Genomic DNA, 11572 nt, shown 5'->3' with positions numbered 1-11572 from the left:
GGCGACGAACCAGCAGCACTTGGCGGGACAGCTTCATAGGGAGCCGCAGCCCCAGCCTCCCCCTCGTCCAGAGTCTAGCGTCAGGGAGTTCCGGTATATGCGGCCTCCTTCCTTCTCCGGTGCCGAAGGACCTTTAGCAGCAGAGGAGTTTCTCAAGGTCACGGAGACTATTCTCACGGTGACCCGCATCCCCCATACTGAATGGGTGGACCTCATGGACATTCAGCTCATCGACACAGCTCGGATTTGGTGGACTGCAGAGAAAGCTCATTTGGAGAGACCGATTTCGTGGGAAACCTTCATAGACCGCTTTAACAGGAAGTACTTCCCTCAGTCAGCTCGGGACGAGCTTTTGCGAAGATTTGTGGAGCTCAAGCAAGGAGGACGAACAGTTGATGAGTAGAGGCCGAGTTTTCTTCGTTGAGCCGATACGCTCCACACTTGGTTACAGACCCGAGGATCAGGAGGCATCAGTTTCAGAAGGGCCTGGATAAGTATATCAGGTTTTCTCTAGCTGGTAGAGCACTTGCGACCCACGACGCCGTGTTGGATGCAGTACGCGAGATCGAGAGCGTTCAGAAGGAACCTGAAGACTCTCGAGTGATTCAGAGCAGGACACCAGCAGTTCAGGCCCGGAATATCGAGCGTTCACCTTCGAGGCAGCAGCAGAATTCGCAGCGACAGCAGTTTTCTCATCGCCAGCCACTTCCTTCTGTGCATCCCTATCAGCGTCCTGGAGTGCAGGCTCGCAACCAGCCATCTGTGCGGTGTTCCTTTTGTAACTACACTGGACATACTCAGCATGAATGCCGCAAGCTTCTTAATCTGTGCTACATCTGTGGGTCCCCCGACCATGTCAGCCAGGACTGTCCGCAGCGACAGCAAGCCCGCTTGCCCCCACCTCCAGTTCGAGCAGCTCTTCCAGCTCCACCTCGATCAGACTCAGCAGCTCCATCCCAGCACGGACCTTATCCTCGAGCAGGGCCTCTTCCTCAACAACAGCAGATTTATCAGGAAGCGCGAAGGCAGCAACCACCTCGTCAGATGTTCACGATGTCAGTTGTGGAAGCTGAGGAGAACAATCAAGTTATCAACGGTGAGAATAGTTTATTCTTAGTTTTAATTGCGTATGAACTTTCTTATTCCGCATTGCCTTATGATATTATGATAGGAATTATTTATGAGTGCTAGTTTAGATGTATTTTTCTTCTATACTAGATAAAGTTCTTGTTCTTCCATTCTTGCTTTATCACCCTTGACTCTGGAGCTTCTCATTATTTCTTATCTCGTTGATTTACTAGTACCAACTCTCGTTCCATATCTCTGTCCTTAGGTTTAATTCCGAGGACGGAATGTAACAACCGTAATTTTTCGATACGTATTTAAATAATTTTTCTGGTATTTAAAATGTTATATTATATTTTATTAATATTTTTCCTAATTTTTGGAATTTTCTGAGTTTTTTTAAAATAAATAAATAATAAAATATATAGTCTTGTATTTATTAATTCTGCTAAATATTAATTTATGGTTTAATAATTTTTTTATATAATTTTTTGGTAGCTAATATTATTAGTGACATTGTTATTATTAATGTAAACCGAGCTTAGTATATTAGTACATATGTAAAAATATTTAACTGTTAATTATTTATTAATATTATTATATGGTTAATTATTATTATAAGGATTATTTTTAAATATTATGAATAAGTAAATAAATAAATATTCCCATAATCTTCTTTCCCCTTAATTTCCTCCCATTTGAATTCCTTCCAAATTCTTTTCTCAATCAGCCTTAATCACTTCCCAATCACCCCCTTAATCATGTTTATTTTATACCATTTCTCTTCTCAATCACGTGCATTTATCTCTCCTTCCATTTTCTCTCATTTTCAAATTTCAAAACCAATCAATCAAATATTTGATACTTACCTTATCTCTCCCGTACTCTATCTATTTCTCTCTCCAATCTATTTTCAAATCTTCTCTCTCTCCATTAAATCCCTCAACTCCAGCTCATTTCTCTTTAATTTTCCTCTTCATTTCAAAACCGTACCCTCTCTCTCTCTCTCCATCAGTTCACCTCACCCCAAGAAAACCCTCTTCTTCTTCTTCTTCCTCCCAGCACCGAACCCGACCACCCAAACCACCGCCGTTCACCGTCTCCTTCGACCCAGGCCACCGCCGACCTCCGTCGCCGCTCCTCTAGCTCCGACAAGAGCCCCGCGGTCACCCACCCGAGCGCCCCCTCTCCGACCAGCCGTCGACCCACACCAGCCCACGGTCTCGCAGGCAAGATCTCACATCCTTTGTCTTGTCTTTACTATTTTTGATATACTGTTAATTAAGTATATGCAAGATCCCGCGTCACCTCATTACCATTACAATTTCTATATATGTTATTTATTATATATGTTGTTTAGATTATGATATTATGCGTGGGATGATGATGAATGTTGTTAAGTATTATTGTGGTAGATTACTTGTGAAATGATGAATATAAAATGACAAGCTTGCATTTTGAAAGCTAGATAAATTTTAAGAGTTGTTATCGAAAAAGAAAATTAGAATAATTAAAAAGAAAAGATAAAACAGTTACTGTTCATATGGAATAATATATAATAATAATAATATATTTAAAAGGTTATTTTTGAATAATTTATGAGAAATAAATTAAAAGGATTTATTTTGGAATTAATTTATGAGCATGATGATTGGAAATTTCGATATTTCATGTATATTTAATTGATAGATGTAGTTTCATCTTGTATTGTTATTAGTAGTTGTTCACGATTCTTGTTCATGATCCACGACACTGTTAATTAGTATTTATTGCATTTATCATTCTTTATTATAATTGAGAATCGTTAGAAGTTTATGACTATAGTGATCTGTGTGACATGAATAAGATTTAGAGGCTTGTGTGTTGTTGGCTTAGAAAATAAGAAGAGATGTGATTAGGCGTGACTGATTATTTATCCTAGTTTGTTAAGCCAGTGAACCGATACGCACTGGGTTAGTTTGTTAAGCCAGTGAACCGATACGCACTGGGATAGTCTGTTAGGCCAGTAAACCGATACGCACTGGGTTAGTCTGTTGGGCCAGTGAACCGATACGCACTGGGGTTAGACGGTTGGACCAGTGACTTGTTATAGAATGACTAGTTACATGAATTGTTACTTGGATGAGTTTTGATCCTTGTGAGATATAGGCCCGTTATGTTTCTTTCCATACCTAGATTGGGATTAATATTTAATCATCTACAATTTGAGGCATATGGTATATACATGAGGGTTTCCTTGTTTGGATTATTTCGCTCGACGTACTACGCCTCGAGTTGTAGATTTTTAAGTATTAATTCCATCTAGTGTATGAACATGTTACTTGGATAATTATTTTGATCGCTACCTGCATGATCTTCTTACTTGGTTGATTTTTGAATTCTTCTGATTATTAGTATTACAGTTGCATGCCTCTAACATCATTACTATCATCACATGTTCTATTTCTATTTCTGTTATAGCATTGACCACGCATATATTATCATTACTGTTATTGTATTTGTTCCTGCCTTGGGGGATCTTGCCGTGTGTTTCACACGCTGACGTACTCCTATTTTCTGGGTGTACGTCAGATTTAGGAGACGGACAGCCTCAGTACGGAATCGTACAAGAACCAGAAGATTCTCAGTAGGAGTGCCTCGCAGGTGGAGTAGAAGAACAATCTGAAGCGCAGTAGTTTTCTCTGTAGTAACTGATGAACATTAAAACATTTTTACCGTACTTTTCTCTAGTTGATGACGGATTTATTATTTTAACAGTACTTTCTTTATGGACTATGTATTTTATTCCTAGTTGAACCGTTTTTGTAATAAGGGCGTGTTTGACCCATATTTTATGTCTCGGATGTTATTCATTGTGATATGTATTATTTTATTCTGTGTTGTTCATTATATTCTTGCTATGTGTGATCGGGGACCTGTGACTTCTTGTATTTGTTTCTAGACGCTTAGCGTATTGGATTGAGAAGAAAAGAAAGAGAAGGAAAAAAAGATAGTGTATATTTCTTCTCAATCTAATACGTCGCGGGCTTGTTCACGTCCCGATTCCCTAGTATTTTGGGAAGCGGGGCGTGACAAATGCACAATACAATTCTTCATCCATCTATATTTGTCACCAAAAATAAACAAATTTAGGAAAATTTTCATCAAAGATAGACACCAAAAATCAATACAACTAAAATACTGCTACAGGTTAACGTGCTATACTTACAGTTTAACGTGTTATACTTACAGGATGACGTACTATACTTACAGCTTAACGTGCTATACTTATATTTTAACGTGCTATACTTACACGTTAACATGCTATACTTACAGGATAGCGTGCTATACTTACAATTTTTGTATTTCATGCTATCCTTACAGTTATCATTCTATACTAATATCAAATTCAACTAAAATTTTATCAATTATAACAAATTTAACTAATAACAAATTTAACTATTTTCATGAATTCATAAATAATATTAAGAAATTAGTGTGAAATAATAATGTGAAATTAATGGGTGATTAATTACAATACCTATTTAACTAATATTTTATCAAAAAAACAAATTTAAATTTTTTTATGAACTCATTTAACTAACAACATCAAATAATTGTCATTCATAAATTGGGAAATTAATGCTATAAACTAAGTAGTTGAGAAAATTGAAAAATTATACCTTCAAATGCTAAGAAAATTGGTGAGAATTAATTGATGGGTTATAAGGGAGTGTAAGAATCTATTAATGGAGTGAGAGAAAGGGAGATGAAGAGGGGGGGGGAGAAGACTCTCTCTCTCTCTCTCTCTCTCTCTCTCTCTCTCTCTCTCTCTCTCTCTCTCTCTCTCTCTCTCTCTCTCTCTCTCTCTCTCTCTCTCTCTCTCCATTTTCCTTTATTTTTTTGAAAAGGGGCCCCGCTTAATGAAGGCTATAATGGGAATTTAAGAAAAATATTTATGAAGACCCACATATGAAAGTATTGTATTTTGGAGATTGAGTTTAAAGATAAATACAAAAAGAGAGTTGGGCTTAGAGATACAAGTAATAATACTTTGGTTTAAAGATAAAATGGAGTAAACAAATGGGCTCAAAAACAAAAACCCTTACAATTTAACCCTCTGATTTGACCGAACTCGGTAACCACGCCCCCCCTCTCTCTCCAATCAAGTACTCCCTCTCCCTCTTTCTCTTCTACTGTTGAGGAGCCACCGAAAATTCCCAAACTCTATTTCTATCATCTTAAATTTTAATCTTGGGTTAGGGTTTTAGCCGTGAACATGTCGTCAAAGGAAGCATCGCTTAACAATTTCGAAGTCGTTCATCACGGTGAATGGTAGGAGAAAGACGAAGCCAAATCATAATTGTTGGGCGCACTTCATGAATCATCTGGGTTTGGAAGCACAGAGGAAGCGTCGAAGGCCCTTTTGTTCATGCGAAGGGATGAAGTACGAGGTCGAGGCCAAAAAAAAAAAAGACTAGCAAGGGATGGTTCCAACGAATCCTACCCCAAAAAGAAGTAAATGCTAGGTTTTTTCTTAATTAAAGAACTTAACTCATTTGCATGTTATCTAATTTAAACTGAGGTTCATGTTATCTAAATTGATTTCCATGTTATCTAAACTGAGGTTCATGTTAATCCTAATTTCATGTTAATTCTAATTTCATGTTAAGTCCATAACAATCCATGTTAAGTCCATAACAGTCTATGTTAAAGTCTATCACAGTCCATGTTAATTCTAATTTCATGTTAACTCTATAACATCCTATATTAATTCTAATTTCATTTTAAGTCTATAACAGCCCATGTTAAGTCTATAACAGTCCATAACAGTCCAATTTAAGCCTATAACTGTCCATGTTAAGTCTATAACAGCCCATGTTAATTCTAATTTCATGTTAAGTATATAACAATCCATGTTAAGTCTATAACAGTTCATGTTAATTCTATAGCAATCCATGTTAATACTAATTTCTGTTAATTCTAATTTCATGTTAAGTCTATAACAGTCCATGTTAATTCTAATTTCATGTTAAGTCTATAACAGTCCATAACAGTCCATGTTAAGTCTATAGCAATCCATGTTAAGTCTATATCAGTTCATGTTAAGTCTAATATCAGTTCATGTTAAGTCTAATTCAACTTGTATATTTGGTTTTATTTTTAGGAAAAAATTAGTGATCTTGCAGACATTAGGCCAACTGCCATTATTGGGGTTTATTATGAATTTATGAAGCATCTTGCCCCAAAGATATAAGACAGAAGTTAAAAACCAACTTGGAATGAAAATTAAAATTTTGAGAATTGATAGAGGTGGGGAATATAACTCTAAAGAATTTGAGAGTTATTGTATTCAACATGGAATTAAAAGGCATATGACAATGTCGTATACACTACAACACAATGATGTTGCTGAAAGAAAGAATTAAACATTGATGAATGTAGTTTGATGCATGTTGTCTCATTCTGGTCTCTCTAAAAATTTTTGGGGAGAAGCATTGTTAATTGCAAACTATATTTTAAATAGAATTCCCACCAAGTTAGTTGTATCTATACCTTATGAATTATGGAATGGAAGGAAATCTAATCCGAGTCATCTCAGGAAGTGGGGATCTATAGCCCACGTTCTCATTCCATATCAACTTAGAGATAATTAAGTTGGATTTTAAAACAATAAAGTGTAAATTCATAGGCTATTCAGAAAAGTCAAAAGGTTATAAGTTCTACAATAAAAAAGGGGTCATTAAAAGCAGAGATGCTACATTTCTAGATAGTCTAGAGGAAGAGGAACAAGTTCAAGAGGAAACAGAACCTCTAACTGTAATAGGTGATGATTATTACAGTGTCGTTCCCAGTAATAATCTAGATATTGTGAATGAACCTAACCTTTAATATGATGAAATACTTATAAAAAATAATGTGCCTCATCAACCAGTTGTAGGCAACAAATGGCCAAGAATACAATCTTCATGGATGGATGATTACTATTTGTATTTATGTGAGACCATCTTGTTTCTCGGTAAATACAAATATAGAAGAACAAGATCCTTTAATCTTCTCTGATGCGATGAAATCGTATGAATCAGCTTTATGGCTAGAATCCATGAGAGAAGAACTTGATTCTATAGAAAAGAATAAAGTATGAGAGTTATGTGATTTACCAAAATATAGAAAAGTCATAGGATGAAAATGAGCACTTAAAAAGAAATATCGTGTTGATGGATCTATTGATAAATTTAAAACATGGTTAGTTGCCAAGTGTTACAAACAGAATGCAGGAATAGATTTTTAGGAGATGTATTCTCCTGTAGCTAAATTTGCATCCATTAGAATAATTCTGGCTATTGTTGCATATCTTAATTTGGAGTTATTCTAAATAGATGTTAAAACTGTATTTCTTAACGAAGAGTTGAAGGAAGCGATATATATGCAACAACCTGAAGGTTTTTAGGTGACAAGATAGGAACATAAAGTTTACAAATTAATGAAATCTCTATTCGGTTTAAAATAGTATTCTAGACAATGGTATCTCAAATTTCATGATGAAGTCAACAAACTTGATTTTATTCAAAATAAATTACATAATTGTGTATATGTCTTAAAAAGTGAGAGTAAATTTACTATATTATCCTTATATGTGGATGATATATTGCTCGCCGAAAATGACATAAAATATTGAATAAAATCAAGGCAGATCTCAGCGAAAAGTTTGAGATGAAAGACATGGGAGATGCATCATATATTCTTAGAATTCAAATAATTCAAGATAGAAAGTCTAGAATACTAAGTTTAAACCAAGAATAGTATTTAAGATCGGTTCTTAAAATGTTTAGAATGGAGAATTCCAATCTTGCACCAACTTCATTGGTCATGAAAAAGAGATTATATAAAGAGCAAAGCCCTAGAGAGGGGCAAAAGACATTAGATATTCCTTATGCTCAAGCAATTGAAAGCTTGATGTATGCAATGTTGTGCACCAGACCTGATATAGTTTATGCTATAAGTCTAGTCAGTTGATGTCAAAGTAATCTAGGACCGGCACATTAGAAAGCTATTAAAAGGATTATGAAGAATATCAGAGGTTCATTGCCTCATAGATTGGTTTATCAAGCCGATTCGCTTGATCTCCTTAGTTACTCTAATATTGATTTCGGAGGTGATAAAGATGATGGAAAGTCCACTTCGGGATACTTGTTCATCTCTGGAGATGGAGTTGTTTCTTAGAGTAGCAAGAAACAATGGTGTGTTACTAGATACATACAAGAAGCTGAATATATAGCTTACAGCATGGCAACTACACATCCTGTCTGGATAAGATAGTTTTTTGGCTGATCTAGATCTCAATTTGTTAGAAGGACCTATTGATATTTATTGTGATAATCAAGCATCAATTAGCTTGATCAATAGTAGTACGAATAGTTTTAAAGGAAAACATATTGAGATCTAGTATCACTACATTCGAAATATTGTAGAAAATAGAGAAGTTAAAGTGACTTACATCCCCACTACAGATATGATTGTTGATCCTTTGACAAAGGGAATACTAACGGAATCCTTTATCAAACATATAAGTTTGATAGGACTTAGGAATAAATAAGTTCAAGTAAATTTTATGAATATGAAATAGGAGTTACTCTCTACGAATTGTGGGATTGATGATAAGAAGAAACATATGATCTCACGGATAGTGAGAGGCAAATCACTTGGTTTAATTTAATTTTGACTCATTCAATTGGTGACCAATTCAAACCTTAAATTGTTGAACAAAAGGATACTTTGTTGAGAGAATATTGGGCAGTGGGTTGTTGAGAGAATATCTCTCAGAGACAGTTTTTGAGGGGGTGGAGATGATGTGGTAGCCTCTACATATAGTGCAATGTTCTCTTTGAGAAAACAAACACATAAAAAACAATCTCAAAACCCATTACCAGAGCCCCCTCAAAACAAATTCCAATCTCTTCTCCTCTTAAAGTAACTAATTTGTATCTTAAGGAAATACATTGTAGTAGTCCATGGTAGTTTACACTTTGATGTAATCCTCTTGCAATTTGTATCTTAAGGAAATGTATTGCGGTAGATAATGCATGTGCTGTTCTCTTTTTAGGAGGAGCAAATACCGGAGGAAACCATTTAATTAGCTGATGGTGCCTTTTGATGAAGAAATTTGATTTAATATTAAGACAAGCAACTTTCAAAACATACACTATACCTGTTCGCGGGAAAAATCGTGTCTTTCTTCATTGATTCCATTGCACTCTTAAATAACAACTTTTTGAGTTACAAAGATCCGGTCTTTTTATAAGATCCGGTTACAATGAAAATCAAAGAAAATAAAAGAAAGATTACAACTTTTTATCCTTGTTTGTCGAACAAATCACGAGCTCCTGTTTTGCGGTCGCTCGCTTTGTTGGTTCTTCGCCTGCGCCGGGGTTTATCCGTGGACCACCGCGCGATCTAGATCCGGTCGGATCTATACAGTACGACGGGTATTATTTCGCAAAGGAAATAATAGCCGGGGGGGATTGGTTCACCAAGGAAACAATCGCCCAAATCTCGGGATCAAAGGCCAAGCTTTGATCCGGAGTGTGCCTGCGTAGATCTGAGATCCGGTCCTCTCGAACTCTTGCCTTATTTGGTGTTGACGATCGCCGAGCACCAGATCTGGATGAGCAAGTCCTCGAAGTCCTAAACACGGGTGGCTCGGCTTTGGCCGATCCACCCATGGGTGGCTCGGCTTTGGCCGAGCCCCCCTTAGGCGTTGTGTTTTGTTGTTTTGTCCGGTTTCGGCTGATTCGGACTCTGATTTGTTGATCTGATTTGGTCGTAGATTCGATTCCTGATTTGGCAGTAAATCCACTTCTGGGTTCGAGTCCGAAACTAATCTTGATTCGATCGTGATTCGTCCGAGTCTGCCCTTGGTTGGATGATTCGTTGACTCCCCGAACCGTTGGCTTGATTCCGCACGCGAATGGATGTATTCCGTTACTTGCGTGCGATTCGTCAACCTCGTCACTTCGTTGGTTCGTCGGTTTGTGCCGAGCTATGCTAAGGGACCTATAAGCAATTTTATATGCCTACAGATACCCCCTCCAAAGTATTTCAGCCTCGTTCTTTTATAGAAGAGTCTGGAATACTTTGGATATGATCGTCCCCACCTTTAGTCGGTGTAACGGGACCTTTGGAATGATCTCCGTTCTTGATTCCTTCAATCTTCCAGGCTATTCGGTGCTTTGTCGAATGTCTGTAAGAGTTCCGGTGCTGCATTTATTGTCTGACCGTTGTCGGAATTTCGAATTGAAGTCGATTTTCGATTTTCTGACTTTTTAGCTCGAGTTGGTTATTTCAACATAGAACTGACCATCGGTCGTCGGCGTTGAATCTCCATTTACAACGCGTTGTCCGGCATTTGAGCTTCATTGTGACGCGTTGTCCGGCGTCCAAGCTTCATTGCGACGCATTGTCCGGCGTCTGACACAGTTTATACTCATATGTTTATTGGAGTCTTAAGAAGCAGTTTATACTCGTATACTTTTCGGAGTATTGATTCTTTCATTGTAACACATTGATCGGCGTTGACCTAGGGTTACGCGTTGACCGGCGTTGACCTAGGGTTTCAAACGTCGTACGTTTTAAGTTTGGTTGCAACGCATTGATTGGCGTTGACCTAGGGTTACGCGTTGATTGGCGTCGACCCTAGGGTTTCGAACATCGTAGGATGCTCAAATCACGAGACCAACTAATGAAGCTGATGCGTCAGTGACCCTCGCATTTATAGGATTTTTGGCAAACCCTCAGCCATCAACGGGTTTGATGAGCCTTTACCGACTACCGTTTGAGTCGGGCTAGCATGCGGATTGTCTAAATCCGTTCGCATGTAACGTTGCGCTAAAGGAATGAACTCCCTTAGACTTTGTGCTACGACATTGAATACGTAGACTTCGCCATTGTCATGGGAATAGACTACCCAGCAACGTGTATTAGACGCTGACTTATCCCTACTTAGGCTTCGAGATAAAATACCCCAGAATCGAACTCTGGTGTCTTTTTCTTCGGAGAAAGACTAAACCGGCGGCGCGTGTTAGGCGTCGGCATATCCTTTCTTAGGATTCAGGATGAAATTCCACATGCGTGTAAGGCATGGATTTTGGTGTTATTAATAACAACCTGCCACAATGTTGAATATGCGGACGGGTATTCTTTTTAACGGTTAAGAACTAACCGGCAGCGTGGGTTAAGTGTAGACTTATCCCTGCTTAGGTTTCAGGACAGAATACCCCAGAATCGAACTCTGGTGTCTTTTTCTGCGGAGAAAGACTAAACCAGCAGTGCGTGCTAGGCGCAGACTTATCCCTGCTTAGGATTCGGGATAAAATTCCTCGTGCGTATGACGCACGGACTTTAAAAGTTTGAAAAGTGGTGTCTTCTCTTGGGGCAAAGACGAACCCGATACGGGAGAGGAAGAATTTTATATCCTATCTCCCAAAGCTGAAGAGGAAGAATTTTATATCCTATCTCCAGTTGGAAAGGA

Source organism: Asparagus officinalis, chromosome 6 (genome assembly GCF_001876935.1).
Source record: "Asparagus officinalis chromosome 6, Aspof.V1, whole genome shotgun sequence".
Taxonomy (NCBI): domain Eukaryota; kingdom Viridiplantae; phylum Streptophyta; class Magnoliopsida; order Asparagales; family Asparagaceae; genus Asparagus; species Asparagus officinalis.
This window is presented reverse-complemented; position numbering follows the sequence as displayed.